The 12,366-nt window shown below is 35.9% G+C and overlaps 1 protein-coding gene and 1 pseudogene across 2 annotated transcripts in view; both read right to left on the bottom strand.

The window, feature by feature from the left end:
- CHSY3 (chondroitin sulfate synthase 3) overlaps positions 1 to 12,366 on the bottom strand; it is a 293,136-nt gene that overhangs the window by 46,969 nt on the left and 233,801 nt on the right.
- Positions 2,272 to 4,673, bottom strand: LOC112133402 (heat shock cognate 71 kDa protein-like; annotated as a pseudogene).

Raw genomic sequence — 12,366 nt, 5'->3', positions numbered from 1 at the left:
TTTAGGTAGTATGGACATTTTAACAATATTATTTCTTCCAACCTATGAACATGGGGTTTCTTTCTACTTAATTGTGCCTTCAATTTCTTTCATTAATGGTTTATAGTTTTTAGTGTTGATATCTTTTATTTCGTTGGTTAAGTTTATTCCTAGATACCTTACTTTTATGCAGCTATTGTAAATAAATTTTTTTTACTTGATAGTGTAATATTAGTGTTTAGATATGCTACTGATTTTTGTGTGTTGATTTTGTATCCAGCAAATAACCATATATTTGTTGTTTAGTCCCTTTTGGTGGGGATAAGTACCAGGAAACTGGAGTCAGCCATCTTGCTCCACTTGGAGTTTTAGGAAGATTTTTCTGCGTTCTAAAGTACTATTATTTATATCAAAAGTCATTACATGTTTTGTCATTGGTAAACATGGAATACTTGTAAATTTTTTTTTTGCTTGGAAAGATATATTTATAGAAGAAACACTGCTTAAACCCTTTAAGAATAGAAATCTAAGGCCACCCACAAATCATTACAATCAATCTCTAGACACCCTAGATTGAACAACTTAATAAAAAGAAGACAGCAATGTAAAGCTGAAGTTTGCCACTCTGAAGTTTAATATTCACTTTTTCCTGAATATAAAGTAATACTTACTTTCATATGCAGTTAGTAAAAGTATACAATTGATCCAACTACTTTGGAAAATAGTTCGGAAGTATCCAATATAGCTGAATATGTATATATACTTATATATATATATACATATTCAGCTATATTGATTACATATATATATATATGTATATATATATATCCTATGGGTATGATTTCTACTCCTTGGTATGTCAAATGAATGTGCATATGTTCACCAAAAGACATGTCCAACAATTTTCATAGTAGTGATAGTATGCAATAGCCCCAATAGTAGCAATAACCCTGAATTAGAAATGGCCCAAATATCAACCAGTAGAATGAAGGAATATATCATGAGAATGAGCAAACCATCGCTCCATGCAACAACACAGATGACTCTGGCAAACATAATTTTGAGTGAAAGAAGCCAGATACGAAATAGCACTTACTATATATAAATTCATATATTTCAGTTCAAATAGCTTAGATTAATTTGGCCTGTCTTAGAACTCTGGTCCCTTAGTGGGCTTTTAAAAATCCCTTTGTCTCATGGTCTGCTTCTTTTTCCTAGTAAATTCAATATTATGTCTTGTAATCGAAACCTACTCTGGAGGGTTATTGCCTTTCTATTTCAAATGATGAACTCAAACTACTTCTATTAGACAAGTTGTGACAATGATCAAAGGAAAGAAATAGTTTGGAGAGATAACTAGCTAGCTCTTTATGGGTAAGGCAATCACTAGGCTTTTATCCACACAAAAAAATTTGTCTGTTGTAATTAAGGATTTATTTTTTTGAATAGATACACTGAAATGCTAGCAATGCGCTATGGTGAGAAGATAGCATTAACAACAGATCGATGTGTTAAGTAAGGCCATAACATACTTCCATACTCTTATAGAAGACAGAATGTAGAATGAGTACCAGATACATTATTAATGTCTCTTTAGAAGTGGCTCCCTTTCCTCTGGCTTGCTCCTCCTTTCCACCATCTCCTGTGTTCTGATTGAGGGAAATCTTCAAGTTCACCCATATGGGATTTTGACTCTGCCCTATTTTCTGAGGCTTGGCCCTTCCAGTCCCACTGAGCACTCACTAAAGCAGCTATTAAGGTGAAGACCATGGATTCTCTGTCTTTGGAAAGTGGAAATTTGAGACTTGATCAAATAGCCTAGGAGCTCCCTACACATTTAATAACAGAAACTGTCTGGATAATTTTTGCTTAGAAACAATTGCAAAGGAAAGGCTTTGAGGATCTTGAATTTATATTCTCATTTATCTTTTGATATTATGTAATTAATTCCTACAACAATAATAAAAATGAAAATCCTTTAAAAAGAGATTGATTTTGATACCTTATTTTAAAATAATTTCCTAAAACATAATCAAATTGGAATATTCTATTTCTTTGTTAGCTACAAGCAACATTTCCAAAAAGCGAGCTTTCAGTTTTCCAGTTGGAAAACAAAAATTATGAACAAAAGGTCATGACTCTCACTTTGGAGAATAAATGTTTGAGTGATTGAGAATAAATGTTCCACCAAATGAAACAGATACCAAATAGTCACAATTTATTTTAAATACATAATCACTGCATATGCACACTTGTGGGTTTCAAAGTACTCTGAAGATCCCCATCTCCTCAGTAGATACTGACTGCTAGTTTGGCTATGTGAAAACCATATTATTATAGAATTTTTTGGTGCCAATTTTAAATACAGTTTTTTAAGACATTACCTTTTCCACTTATAATACAGTACTTATAAAGTGCAGTGTTATGTACTTCCCCTGTGCACATGTTCCATATTCAAGTATTGAGATTGGCCAGTAGTTAACTACAGCAGCTCAACTTTAAGATGGCCACAGAATTTGTTACAAATTTGAGTCCTTCAATGTTTTTAACTGTGTGGAACAATGCTACATCTATACTTGAGCTGACTTAGTCAGCCTCTTCAATGGGGGCTCTGGGGAAGCTCCAGCAGAGAGAGGGAGCTCCACCATCAGGGAATCCCCCAGGCATTCCTCCTGGTGTGCCTCCTGTACTCTGGTACAGCTTGGTAATTATGTGGTTGCAGACTTTCTCCAGATTTTGATGTTGAAATTCTTCCGTCTTCTGCATCTGATTCTTATCCAGCCAGTTGATAATTTTAATACCCTTATCAAGAATCTTCTGTTTGTCTTCAACGTTAATCTTGCCTTGAAGTTTCTCATCTTCAACAGCTGCTTTCATATCGAATGCATAGCATTCAACTAAATTCTTGGATGACATCTTGTCCTTCTGCTTCTCATCTTCAGCTCTGTATTTCTCAGCTTCCTGGACCATACATTCAATGTCTTCCTTGCTCAAATGGCCCTTGTCATTAGTGATAATAACTTTGTTCTCCTTTACTTACTCTGGGCCACAAGAGAGACATTGAGGATGCCATTGTCATCAATATCAAAAGTGACTTAAATCAAAGGAACACCATGGGATGCAGGAGGAATGACTGTGAGTTCAAACTTGCCAAGCAGGTTGTTGTCCTTGGTCATGGCACTCTCTCCTTGATAAATCTAAATAAGCACACCACGCTGGTTGTCAAAGTAGGTAATGAGGTCTATGTCGGCTTGGTAGGAATGGTGGGATTATGCTTAATGAGGACATTCATGACTCTACCAGCAGTTTCAATACCAAGAAAAAGAGGAGCTGACATCCAAGAGCAGCAAATCTTGAACATTTTCAGATTTGCTTCCAGATAGGACGGCTGCCTGGACAGTTGTACCATAAACAATAGCCTCATCAGGCTTGATACTCATTCAGCTCATTTTCATTAAAGAAGTCTTGGAGAAGCTACTAAATCTTGGAGATACAAATAGAACCATGAACCAGGACAATATCATGGATCTGTGGCTTGTCTAGTTTGGCATTTCCAAGGGCTTTCTCTATGGAGTCTAGAGTGCCATGGAACAGGTAAGCATTCAATTCTTCAAATAAGGCATGGAAAATGGAGGTATTGAAGTCAATTCCTGCAAAGAGAAAATAGATCTCAATACTGGCCTGGGTGCTGGAAGAGAGAGTATGCTTAGCACATTCACAAGAAGTATGGAGGCATCAAACAGCTCTGTTGTTCTCACTGATGTCCTTCTTGTGCTTGTGCTTGTGCGTAAACTGAGTAATAAAATGGTTGACCATTCAGTTATCAAAGTCTTCTCAACCCAAGTGGGTGGCTATGGCTGTAGACCTAATGCCAGAGATTCCATTCTAAACAATGAAGGCTGACACATCAAAAGTGCCATCTCCCAGGTCAAAGATCAGCATATTTCTTTCAGCTCCAACCTTTTTGTCTACAAGCAGTAGCAGCAGCAGTTGGCTTACTGATAATTCTAAGTACATTGAGACTAACAATTGTTCCAGCATCTTTGGTAGCCTGATGCTGAGAGTCATTAAAGTAAGCTGGCACTGTGACCACAGCATTGGTAACAGTCTTTCCAAGGTAAGTTTCTGCAATTTCCTTCATCTTTAACAGAACCATAAAAAAACACTTCCTCTGGATAGAAGCTTTTTGTCTCTCCCTTGTATTCTACTGGGACCTTGGGCTCATTCACCACTATGAAGGGCTGATGCTTCATATTAGACTGGACAACAGTATCCTCAAATCTCCATCTAGTCAGATATTTGGCATCAAAAACCATGTTGTTAGGGGTTCATTGCAATTTGATTCTTTGTGGCATCACTGATCAATCATTCAGTACCAGTGAAGATGACATAGCTTGGAGTGGTTCCGCTTCCCTGATCATTGGCAATTATCTCTACTTGTTCATGCTGGAAAATACCCACACAACAGTTGGTAGTGCTAAGATCAATACCAACTGCAGGTCCTTTAGACATGTTTGCTTGCATATAGTCATGGCATGGATTGTGAAGACACAGGAATCCCAAAAGCTGTCACAACATTCCATGAGCCATTATAGGCATTTTTTAAAAAATGCTTCAAAATTCCATCAGTGTACTTGACTTGATAGTCAAATTTAGCTGTAGTAGGAAGTAGTTCTACTTTTGAGGTAAGATCTATTATTCGAGGTAAGCTATTGTTAACAAAATAATTGGCTGAAAATTTGTTTTATAATCATACTACTAAGCAATCTAATATTGTAGAAGGCTTAAAAATATTTGCTTTTGTTTCCAATTTCTCCACAATAATCAATACCTATTATAATGGCACCTGTAATGATTATTATTAATATTCTTCACCATATTTTAAAGGTAGAATATTCAGAGTGGAACTGTGTGGTTTTGATTTCATGTTGTAAAATCCCAAGAGGGCAGCCACATGTTCTCATTAGCAGCACAGAAGAAAAGAACTTTAACTTAAAATAAAGCAGCTCCTATTCTCAAAAAATTGCTTTTGTTCGATCTTCTAACAAAGTGTTGCTCTCCTTTTTTATGAGTGACAAAGATGTAAAGTTATCATACATACTCTAATCTGGAGCTCACATAGACTTCGTATCCAGCTAAAGTGTGACAGAGCCCACACTGCTTGCTCTGAACTTCTGAACTTCATATGATGGGAAAAATAATCACCTGCTGTAATTTCTACTTCTCTCTTCAAGGTTCATTCCAATGTGTCTTGCTCAACGGATCTCCTTGGGCCAATCAATTTCTACCCTTGGCTGAATTGATGTTTTAGATGATGCTTCAGTCAATGATGGACTGCATATATGGTCAGTGGTCTGGTAAAATTATGATGGAGCTGAAACATTTTTATTGCCTAGTGATATAATTGCTGTAATGTTGTAGGGCAACAAATTAACTTTTCTACGTTTAGATACTTTCCATTGTCTTACCGTTGCCTAGAGTATTCAGTACAGTAACTTGCTATACAGGTGTATAGCCCTAGGAGCAATAGGCTATACCGTATAGCCTATGTGTGTAGTAGGTTATACCATCTATATTTGCATAAATACACTCTATGATAACCACACAATGATGAATTCACCAAAAATGCATTTCTCAGAACATATTCTCAGAATGATGCATTCACTTAAGGGACACATGACTATATTATTTTTAATAGTCTCATCATTGCTCTACTTTAACAAAAGGGATTTGGGTCCAACCTACTAGAACAGTATGAGCTCTTCAGTTAATATATCCTTATCTCATAATTTATCACCACTTTAGCAATCTTTTGCTGATTGCTAAATCAGATTCAGGGTTTATTCTCTTTGTGGCCTCTATTATCTTTATATCATCCTTGCCAATTCCTAGCCTCATTTTAGCTCTTGAGCCAATACTGCTTCTGGGCATAAAGAATGAAATGTATTCTAGGCTAAAAATTCAGCAGTCTTGGCTGTCTGCCATTCTTTTAGTATCAACTTTCTGTCTAACCTTCTTGCCTGTAGCCCACCCCCTGCCATTTAACTGGCTTCAGTTTCACATTTCCCACCTAGCTGGCTGGCCTCTGAGTTCCCTACATCTAAGCCATGCCCATCACCAGAACCATGTGGCCCTGTGGTCCTTCCAGGCTTGCTCCACCGGCATTCTGGACAAAGCCTGCCTACCCTGTATGACCTACCTTGCTGACAGCCTATGCCTACCTCTGGTCACAGCCTGCCCTTGTGTCCTTGGTTGGCTAGATATTGTCCTGGCTCCTGGTGCTGGCTCAGCCCTTGAATGGCCTCCTTAGCCCAGCTGTGCCTCTTTTGCTCCACACTTCTGCCCAAGGAGCTTCTATTCTTAAACAACATCTGTAGGAAGGATTGGTAAGCAAGAGTTACAAAATTGCTATGTCTGTCCTACAGAAATTTTTTTTTTGAATTTTTATTTTTATTTTTGTTTTTTGTATTTGTATTTTTTGGCTAGCACAATATTAACACACAGAGTTTCTCCCTCTCTCTCTCTCTCTCTCCTCTTTTCCTTCCTTATTTCAATTGGCTATCAAATTTACAAATCAAAAAATTTCACATTAAAAAACCAAAAAAAACCAAAAACAGACTTCCAGCTGGCTTGAAGGTAGAAGTTGTAACAATGTTGGGTCCACATTGCCATATGGCAACATTCTTGACTCTTAAGATTGGGTATAAACTCTCTCCAGATGTTACAGTTGCTACTGTAAACAACTGTCTTCCTTCTCACACTGTAGCCAAATTTCCAGGATCTTGATCATCATGTTTGTCCTGTTGCCTTTTTCATAGGGAATATTTAAGAGAAAAATATTTAAATTTTATATCTAAGATTTAAGTTAATATATCCTTTTACTGTTGACTCTAATAAAAGTAGGAAAACAAATAGTTGACCTAGATCCATGTTAATAAATAAATGAGAGTATATCTTTTAATGAAAGAGAAGACTATTCTTAGATGTTTCATGTGCAACATTTCTGATATACCCTCAATTAAATTCACAAATTCATATTATGCCCATTGTCATTTAAGCTTTTAACCAATATATATAATATAGTGCTTCAGGGAAAAAGGATCAGGATGGCAAAATGATTTAAAACCAAGAAGATATACTGAAAATATTCGGATATTTAGTTAGAAAAGAGAAAACTTAGAAGGTCATAATAATCTTCACATACCGGGTGAGCTGTCAGAAAAAAAATCAACATGTTCTGTGTGGTTCCACAGGACTGATAAAGGAAAAGAGTTGTAGGAAGATGTATTTTGGGTATTAAATAGCATGGAAAATGACAGGATACAAGATCTTCATTCCTGGAGATGTGCAAACAGAACCTACAAAACATCTAGGAAATCTAATTTTCTTTCATCCCTATTTTTTTTCTTTTTATTATTATTATACTTTAAGTTTTAGGGTACACGTGCACAATGTGCAGGTTAGTTACATATGTATACATGTGCCATGCTGGTGTGCTGCACCCATTAACTCGCCATTTAGCATTAGGTATATCTCCTAATGCTATCCCTCCCCCCTCCCCCCACCCCACAACAGTCCCCAGAGTGTGATGTTCCCCTTTGTCTCATTTTTAAGTAGTAGAAGACAATATATTGAGAGGAGTGATTTTTTTATTCTTAGTTCTATCTGAAGACTAGAGATTTATATGTAAGGGAAAATACAGAAAGAACAAAGGTAGGAAACAGTTTTGAACATTTGATATTGTTTGGAGCCAGTGGAGACAAGAAACCCCTAACAATTTTGAAGGCACATGAGGCCTTTTAAGTCTTACTAAGCTTTGAGAACCTGAGATTAAAATAGGGAAGAAGTAAACAGACTCACTTATTGATGATGATCTGGTTCTTGGGTTGAATGGTGAATTCAATAACATTTATTATATGCTTTATATTTTAAATAAATCTTTATATTTTACCCACCAGGAATACTGGTACATAAAATAACACGAAAATTAAAAAATCAAAACAATATTTAATTTCCTTCATGAGAGAATTGTCAAAAATTTTGTAACTCAAGTGTTACAAAGCATGAGTTTCTGATTCAAATCTACTGGTAATTAAAATCTCTACTTCATATGATTTTCTTCTTGTTGAATGACTCAGGAGTGAATAAAGTCCTGTCTTTTTAATTTCTAGAGAAATCTTAAACTATTATTTTCTTTCCATTATTCCTGCCAGTGCTTAGGTCTGTATCTCATCAGCTCATGCCTGGACTATTTCAGTAGCTTTTGAAATGGGTCCACTCTCTTCTTTCTCAACTCCATCTGCCGTGCAGCTGCCAGAGTTAAAATTCACTTATATCACTCCCTGCCTCAAAACTTCAGTTACTCAAAGCTCCTTGGTATCAGCCTTCATGACTGTCCCTTAGGTTTCTTTGCAACCATCCATGCACAGTACACACCAGTTTTACCAAACTACTTACAGTTTCCCAAATACATTATGCTGATTTTTGCCTTGGAGTGACTTATTCCTTCTGCCTGGACCTTTTCCCACTTCTCTAGCTCTGGCAACCATTCCACTTCTCTAGCTGGCTTAATATCTTCCTGTATTAAAATTAAAATCAAGCATTACCTCCTTGGTGAAGCCTTTCTCACTCTGACTCCTATTTAGCTATGGTAGATGACCTCTTCTGGATTTCCACTGTATCCAGTGTACACCTTAATTATCCAACACTTTATCTTAAACACTTTGCTTGTTTCCTTTAACAGCTTTAATGAACACAAGGGTCTGGGACTTTTCTTAGTGAATTTTAAACACATGGCATAATGCCTAGGAAATGAAGGGCCTTCAATAAATATTTGGAAAAACAAAAGGAAAATTAACATTCTTAATTTTGGTTTATTGGTTATACACAGTCTCTAAACAATTACATAAGCAAAATAATAATGGATTTTACTTATTTCTTTTGAGACTGAAGATCAGTGAGGGTAGCAAAACAATCTTCTAGCTCTTTTACCTTTATTAGGAAATATATAATCAAGACATGGTCCCCACTGAGACACACTGAGTTATTTCCAGAGAAATGAGTCATGAGTTCAACATGACTGGTAAAGCCTGAAAGCTTTCTCAACATTATTTCAGTGACAGTTTTGACATGCAGGGAAACCCATTCATTGTGATATGGAGAGGCAGAGAAAAATGATGGTAACAAACAACAAAGGAAATTGAGTTTGAGACTGTGAGAAGTAATGAAGGAACATGACTGGTGTGGGCTTTAAAGTTAACTTAAACAAATGAAAATATAAGAGAAAGGAATTAAAATTGTATTTCCAATGGTTAAAATGCTTCCCAAGTCTGATTTTCTAAGGATAAACCTCAGTATCTTTTCAGTGATTCCACTTGGCAGTCCTTAAAATAATGAGGTAAATGAGGTAAATCTCTATTTGTTAGTGTACAGTAAGTTTAAAGAGATGTGATTGAGTGAAAGAAAACTAAAGTACAGCACAGTGTGTGTGTGTATATATATATACACTTATTAAACTTATACATATTATATACACAGACATGCATATATGTTTGTGTGTGTATACATATATCTATGTATGTATACACACATATATTTAATATATTTTCATATACAGCCATAAAGAAGGGACCACACATACACAACTGTATGTATAAGTATGTTTAAAAATATAGACATGTATATATGTGTGTGTACATCTGTATCTATACTAGTATATCTATATCTACACTATAGGTACACAAGGTACCCATATACTTTTAATACTTTGTGTACCTATATTCAAATAATATGTCTGGAAAGATAAGATTCACAAATGGGTGACTGGGGAATGAGCTTTAAGATTCTGATATTGGAGAAAAATACACTTCTTGTTGTTTACCTTTTTGTAGCTTGTCAATTTTAGACATATGAAGCATAAAAATTAGGGGGGTGGGAAGTAAAACGTGAGAGTGTAAGTAAATAAAACCAGAGATGATGGTGCAATTTAACTATTAACTTTATTTTTTAAAATTCTATGCTTCAGTTTTCTTTGCCATCTAAACACTTTGTGTGTAGAAAAATGATGCAAACACAAAACAAAACTACATTAAAAAATTGAAACCTTCAATCTCAAAATCTTAAATAATCAGTGTAGCAGTAACAACAGTAATTAGTAATTTCAAGATGATCAATGGTTTTTAGGAATAGCATATTTAAACCAAACTAAGTCTCTCCTCTCAAGAGAGAAAGTCCCTGCTCAGGAGAGTAAATGTGTTCAACATATGCGTATGGAACACTATGTAAGACATGATAAGATATTACAATTAGTGAATGTCAACAGGATTCAGAATAATGCTACATGTTTTTGATTATTACCTGCCATTGTCAAAGAAATGATCCTAAACTTTTTTTGTGTGTTACCAAAATATCTAACTTTTATAATATATTTTGATGTCTAAGTCTCCTCTTCTAAAGTTTTAAAATGTATGACCTTTCAAATGGAAACCAAAAATAGAATGAATCACACTGTTCAACCATTTGCAAAAAGATCACCACACAAACCAGTGTAGTAATAACTTGAAGATTAGAAGCATGGACTGCATGCGGAATCAGATAAACCAGGGTTTGAATCCAAATCTGCCATTTACAAACTCTGTGACCCTAAGAAAGCAACACCACTTCTGTAAGCCTCATTGTCCCCTTAAATAACAAGGCAAACATATCTCACCAGGTTGCTTAAAAAATTAGTGGAAAAATGTAAATAATACATTAAGTCAAGTCAAGAAAATACAATTAATATCATAGTAACAATACTTAATAACTGTTGTTAGAATAATCGGGTATAGGTTTTATGAAATAACTGAAAATCAAAAATTAGAGTTAAGCAACATGAGGAAAGTGGGTATCATAATAAAGGGAATGTATGTTTGGGAGCAAATATAAACCAGCTTTCTTTTCTGCTCTCCCTCTTAGGTTGACAGCCCTTTTTTTTTTTTTTTTTTTTTTTAAGACAGAGTCTCACACTGTCGCCCAGGCTGGAGTGCAGTGGTATGATCTCGGCTCACTGCAACCTCCGCCTCCTGGGTTCAAGCAATTCTCGTGCCTCAGCCTCCCAAGTAGCTGGGATTACAGATGCATGGCACCACACCCAGCTAATTTTTGTATATTTAGTAAAGATGGGGTTTCACCATGTTGGCCAGGCTTGTCTTGAACTCCTAATCTCAAGTGATACACCTGCCTTAGCCTCCCAAAGTGCTGAGATTACAGGTGTGAGCCACCATGCCAGGCCTTACCTTGTAAACTTATCTTGATGCTTAGCCTCTTTTGAAAACCAACTTTTAGGGATATAAAAAAGATTGTAATGGTTCATTAATTTCAAGATTATGAAAGCTAAAAGTATAAATTATGCATCCCACATGGCTACCCAGTAGTCATGCATATCTATGCACACCAAGGGGTCAATTCCAAGTCTGACTAGGAGAAGAAAAAAATGCATTACAAGTAATCCACACAATTGTCTCATTGATGATTGAGAATGTGATGGAAACAATGTCATTAAAATTTTCTGCCTCTTGCCCTTCTCATGGTGCTGAGACTCTGAGTCCTTTTTATGTCTATGATGGAGAACTTTTGGTAAATTGGTAAATTAGTATACAACCTTTTACATAAACATCTCAGGACACATCTCTCCAGCATGCCCACCCATGTTACACAGATTTCCAATGAGGCATGGCATTTCTTACGCTCCTATAGTAGAATAGTATAATAAATAAATACTTTCTGAATGAATTATGCCTACTGAAGAGGTTTAGAAAATATTAACTATTGCTTTTATGATGTCTTTGGTGAAAGATTACAGAAGTCTGATTGTGAGGCCAGTGTTAGGGTACTTCAGGGTTTCTCAACATTGGTACTATTGACGTTTGGGGTGGAAAATTATTTGTTGTGTGTGTGTGAAGAGAAACATCCTGGTCATTGCAAGATGTTTGGCAGCATTTCTGGCTTCTACTGACTAGGTGTCCCCCAATTATGACAATAATAAATGTCTCTAGACATTGCCAAGTATCTTCTGGGTGGGAGACAAAATTGCCCTCTGTTGAGAACCACTGGGCTATCTGTATCAATCAAGTCATTCTTGCTATCCTAATCAGATCCAGCTGCTAAAACAGAGAGAGGATACTGTTAGAAAACAGAAGGTCTAACTACTTATATCAACTGAGATTTTGTCACTGTGGCTTAAGATACCAAGAATAATGTGTGATTCTATAATAACTTAGCCCATCATATTACATTGCAACAATTTGTTGTTGTGGTTTTTGTTATACTTATTATTTCTTCTTGTTCTAGACTGTATGCTCTCTGAGGTACAGGATCACGTTTAACTTGTTCAGTTTGGCATCTCCAGTT

This window comes from Pongo abelii, chromosome 4, assembly GCF_028885655.2.
Source record: "Pongo abelii isolate AG06213 chromosome 4, NHGRI_mPonAbe1-v2.0_pri, whole genome shotgun sequence".
In the NCBI taxonomy this organism is placed as follows: Eukaryota; Metazoa; Chordata; class Mammalia; order Primates; family Hominidae; genus Pongo; species Pongo abelii.
This window is presented reverse-complemented; position numbering and strand designations above follow the sequence as displayed.